Here is a 5,546-nt window from a genome sequence, read left to right as displayed (position 1 = left end):
TGGGTAAAAATAGGTATAAAGATAAAAGAACTGCGTAGTTCGGGGCCATTTTGTGTATCAGACATGAAGTGTGCCACAAGGCCTTGTTTGTACCATCAGGAGAAAGAAATGTACCAAATTGCAAAGATTAACCTTGAAGCCAGCCTGAAGAAACCTGGTAACTTTTGTAAGGATTCTGCAATAAACACGCGAAAGAAGATTTTAAGGAGCTCGAGAGTTTACTTCGAATAATGAGAACTGAGATATAAGTGGAACTCCCCACGAGGGAGGATCCCAGAAGAATTCAGCCCAGAGAAGGCTGGGGAACTATAGAAAGCTGTATTCACAGAGAATTCAGCCCAGAGAAGGCTGGGAAACTATAGAAAGAACTGTATCTACAGAAAATTCAGCCCAGAGAAGGCTGGGGAACTATAGAAAACTGTATTCACAGAGAATTGAGCCCAGAGAAGGCTGAGAGACTAAAGAAAAGATATATCCACAGAGAACAGAGCCCAAAGGAGGCAAAGAAAAGAGAGACAGAGGTAACAGAAGGAACACACCTGGGCACACCTGAGGGTACCTGGGGGGGGTACCTGGGAACATACCTGGGGACACCTGGGATAGAGAGGATACATCTGGGACACACCTGGGGACACCTGGGGGTACCTGGGACACACCTGGGATGGAGAGGATACATCTGGAACTCACCTGGGGGGACCTGGGGACATCTGGGGACACTTGGGCTTTCTAATCTACACATTTACACTTTTCCTATCTAACTTTAACATTTGTTTTCATGTGTCACCATGAAAACATGCACATGAATTTCATATTATATGAAATTCAGTGTTTCCTTGAATCCTAGAACTAAATATTAAAAACAAGGGCACACACTCTGTATCTCAGACTCCAACATCTGCCCCTCTCTGTTTAAAAAAAACAAACCAAAAAAACAATAAAGAAAATCAACCTAAATCTTTTATTGGATTACTTTTCAAGAAGGGTTATTTTTCCTTCACTCATGTTTTAACAAATGAGGCTTTACAATATTCATTTTCCCACTTTTTCACACGAAACCCAAAGTCCATTGCTCTCGCACGTGGGATCCAAGCCGTTCAGCCGTCAACTGCGGTCTCGATACGGTTCACATCTGCGTGCTCGCTCTTCTGCTCTTTGGGCCGTCCGTTTGTCTCTGCAGCTGATGAGTTTCCAGGTTCTTCTCTAGGAAGTTACTTCTGCTTTAAACCTGTGAATACACAAACATACACTTTCCTCCAAATTATTAATTGAAATGAATTTTTTAATCTTTTTGCTTCTGAACTTTTGACCAGAACCAAAGAATTCTCTCTCAACTTTGCTTGAGTCTTGTTAGAACAATACCTGATAATTGATGGAACTGGCTTAGTAAAAGACTTGTTTAAAAAGGACCGTTCAAGAATTATTTGCAATAGATATAAGATCTTTACACTTTTTCCAAAAATTTAAGATTTATAAGGTTTTTATACTTCCGAGGCATAGCCTTGGTTCCCCCCTTTTTTTTGTAATTAAGTAAGGTATTTGTTTTTTTTGTTATGACAATGAAAAACCATCAAATTAAAACACTTGCACATGTATACACATATAGGAAATAACACTTTTACAGAAATCAAAAACTTATTAAGAAGATTCATCATTAATATTATGCAATATTAAACTTAACTGCATAATCTGTCATATGAATTACTAAATATACTAAATATATACTCTCATCCCAGAGTCTGCCACTGCCGATAAATCAACGGAAGATTGGAAAATCATGTCCGGATAACAATTTTCCAAGCCCACGGTAAAAATCCAGCTGCTATATTAATTCACTAATTGCCAAGTCCAATTGACCCGAGTATTGTTTTGATCCAGAAAACTTCTGGCTTTGTCAATTCTCTATCCAGGTAAAGTCAAGGCCTGGCCCAGTGCGTCAGGCGCAGACAACGAGGCGTTCAGGGAACTAGCGGCGAGCCCTTTCCGCCCCTACCCTCTCACCCAGGGGCAACAGCACCGGGTATCGGACAAACCTCCGTCAAGCAGCAGCAGCCGAGCAGATGAACCGGTGCATGGATTTGCAGGGGGGATCTGGATTTGCAGGGGGAATCTTTCTCCTTTTTTCCTTTTGATTTCATCTTCCTAGTCCCTCCAAAGCGTCCCTAGAAAAAATGGGGATGATGAGGACGAAAGTAGTTGAAACTGAGGGAAGCAACTCTGTTGGGGAGGGTGAAACAGGGAAACCTTATGAATGTGATTGTTTGTCAGAAGATTCTGAAAATATGAAGGCTAGAATCAAAGTAGAAATGAAAGCCTGCTCCGAGTCCTAGGATACTGAGTGCCGGTTAACCAAAGAACAATAGCCTAGCCAGTTGAACGAGAATCCCTGCTGACAAAACAATGTCCTTCTGCTGATCGAGAAGTCCAAAGGTAAAGAAGCAAGGAAAGAACTTGTAAAGCTTTGTAGAGTCTAAAGGGCAGCACTGTACGTTAATATAGGGAAGCGCATAGGCCGTATGTAAACTCTTTAGTGGCCGTGTCTCATGGTGATCGGTTACTAAGAATTAGAATATTCACGATAGAAAAAGATATATTGGATTGTAACAAGAACTTCGCTCTCAACTCTTACCCCTCTCTCAGCTCCCCTCTCCCCCACTCTTACCTCTGAACCCCGCTCCCTCACCTCCTTCCCGTCTAGCCCTCTCCCCCACTCTTAACTCTCAGCCCCCTCTCCCTGCTCCTACCTCACTAGTCTTCCCTGCTCTCTACCTCTGGTTTTTCCCTCTTTCCCTCTATTGCTCTCTTATTCCCTCCCTCCCCTTTCCCAACCTCTCCTCCCCTGCTCTTACCCGTTCTCTCTCCCCTTCCCCGGACCACGCGGACGCCGAGGCCGGCGGCGGACACGGATCTCCCCTCTTTTTACCCTTATAATAAATTGCTTATACTTGAACAGCTTGACCCCGGAGAAGTCTCTCACCGCGAGTGAGCGTTTTTACACACCAATACCTGGCGCCCGCACGTTTACGAGCCATCCCACGACTCCTCCATCGGTGAGACACTGCTCCATCATCACTGGCAACTACGAAGACAGGTTTTTTCACCCTTTAAGGCCGTCTAGAGTGCAGTTTATGCGGCTGATCACCATAACACCGTAACTCTCTTTCCACTGTTCCGCGGCACCCTCGGGCACCGGCCGGCCGTCGCTCAGCAGCGTCGGCTCCGGAGCTCTAGAGCTATCCGCCGCGTGGCTTTTTCGGGGCGCACGTTCCGAACGGCGTCCGCACCCCTGGTTTCCGCAGGGCCCCGTGGCATTGAGAAGGGTGGCAAAGCCACGCCTCTTCTGTGCTACACGGGACATCCCCTGCGTGGTTTCTTCGGGGTGAAGGTTGCCAAGCAGCGTCTGAACCCCCGGTTTCCGTGGAGCCCCCGAGCTCAGGGGGGCGTTGCGAGGCGACGTCTCACCTGGGCTAGGTGGGCAAAGCCTCTATGGGGTCGAGCGAGGGGCAGACGCTGTCACAGCATCTACACCCCGAACTCTCTAAAAGTTTTTCCGCTGCATCGTCCGCACTGTAGTTTTTAGACGACTCTGCAGCGTGGTTATGTGCGAGTATTACTAAGTGACACCCGAGAACGGACGGGAGGTGCCCGGCCAGCACCCATCACCCGAGCTCTGAGAGACGAGCCGACATCATTAAAATAAGAGGTGAGTCACAAACCAGTCTATCACGGGTCAAAACTATTCAACCCCAGAAAAAAAGCTGTATAAGCAACTAAAATTCTCACTAAAAGCCGGCCAAAGTAAATTGCCTAAACGAGAACTAAAAACCCTCCTAACCTGGACTCTAGTTAATTTCCCAAACGCAAAACACTCAGAATTTTTTACTAGAGATTTTTGGGACACAGTTGTTAATAAGCTTTTTAATAACATCTCTCGCCGAACTGTGGCGGCCGCTAAGCTCCTCCCAGCCTGCAGAGCACTCGTAGAAATGCGTGCTGCCAATACACAACGCGTGACGAGCCCCCCGTACCCCCGCAACCCCTGTATCTCCTACCCCTCCCCCCGACCACGCGGCCCCCGCATCCTCTGTCCCCGCCGGCCGCCGTCCTTTCCTGCCCACTGAGACCGGCGCGCCCCCCGTTCCCCCTACCCCAGTTCCGGCACGCTCCGTTCCCACCCCTCCCACCGCCCGCCCACTTTTGCCTCCCTCCTGCCGTCCCAGCTACCCCCGATGTTGCGGTCCCGCCCCGTTCCGCCGTCCCCGCGGTTATGGGCCCCGCCGCCGCCGTCCCCGCGGCCCCGCCTTCCCCCGCCGACACCGTGGTTCCCGGCTCCGCCACCCCGCCCACCCTCGGCATCGCCGTTCCCGCAGCTCAGCTCCCCTACACCCCCTCCGTGCCGCCCGCGCCGCCTCGCCGCCCCACAGGCTCCGCTTTCCCGGCACCCGTGGAGCCGCCGGCCCCGCCGCCGCCGCCGCCGTCCAGCGACACCGATCCGAGCGGTGCGGCCCGGGCCGATCCGAAACTCCCACTGCCGTACACCACTCCCCCATGCTGCCCTGCGGCGCTGACGCCACCCATGCATGCGCAATCACAGCTTTTATCGCCGAGGCTCCTGCCGCCGTCCCCGCGCTCCCCGCGTCTCCCCCCCCCGTGCCAGCCTGTCAAACCGCGGAGGGGGAGAGAAATGCCCACTTCTAAAACACCAGAACAAGTCCAAAAATACCAGCGTCACGCAGTTTCAAATCACCGAGTTGAAAATTTCCAAAGGAATCCAATTGCAAAATACCAGAATACGGGGTTCTAAAATTCCAAAATGATTCCGTTTCAAAATAGTAAACTAGTGAGTTCCAAAATATGAAAAGCACCCAGTTTCAAAATATCCAATTGCAAAATACCAGTTCTCAGATGTCTTACACCGGCAGGATTCCCAAACCCAAATGAATGCAATTATTGTCAAAACGGGATCTGCGCTACCAAAACGACTATTTTCTTCCCTGAAAAGCTTTCCCTGGTGATCATCAATACACGTAGTTATTTTGATCATTTAGCCGGGCGTAATAGAAATTTTACTTTAAAACTCCACATGTGTAGGGGTCCTCAGCTCGCGTCCGTGACCCGCAGCCTCCGGGCGGGACCGCCGGGGCCGGGATCGAAGCTCAGAGCGAGCCCGGTCCCCGCGGCTGCGCGGGGAAACACCGAGCGGCGAGCAAAGGGAGCATTTATAAACTATATCGATATTTCACTGAAATTCAGGGCAGAGCAGCGACGGGGGCGCTCGGGTTCGGCCAGGATTAGCCCTAAACGAGCCGGGCAAACCCGCGACCGCTCAAGGGAAGCGGAAGTCAGTAACCGGTAATCGCCTAGGACCCTGTGAGGAATTTCCTCCGTAATCACAAACCCAGCACGCAGGGGATTTCTGCGGCAGAATCCCAATTTTGGCCACGGCACCCTGAGGAGGAGACCGGTTCTCTATCGCGGAAATGAAAGCCCAGCACCCCGGCGTTTCGGGGACGGACAGCGGGACACGTAAGGGAGGGAACGATCGGCAG

The 5,546-nt window shown here is 50.4% G+C and overlaps 1 long non-coding RNA gene across 1 annotated transcript; it reads right to left on the bottom strand.

Annotated features, from left to right (window-relative positions):
* Positions 1–944: 944 nt before the first annotated feature.
* Positions 945–4,057, bottom strand: LOC131589933 (uncharacterized). Its single transcript, XR_009279891.1, has 3 exons — positions 3,004–4,057; positions 2,031–2,159; positions 945–1,225 (listed from the first exon to the last, which is right to left on the bottom strand). It is a non-coding gene; the product is annotated as an uncharacterized LOC131589933 (long non-coding RNA).
* Positions 4,058–5,546: the final 1,489 nt, after the last annotated feature.

This window comes from Poecile atricapillus, chromosome 30 (assembly GCF_030490865.1).
Source record: "Poecile atricapillus isolate bPoeAtr1 chromosome 30, bPoeAtr1.hap1, whole genome shotgun sequence".
Lineage (NCBI taxonomy): Eukaryota > Metazoa > Chordata > Aves > Passeriformes > Paridae > Poecile > Poecile atricapillus.
The sequence above is the reverse complement of the archived record's forward strand: the minus strand, read 5'-3'. Positions and strand labels throughout refer to the sequence as shown.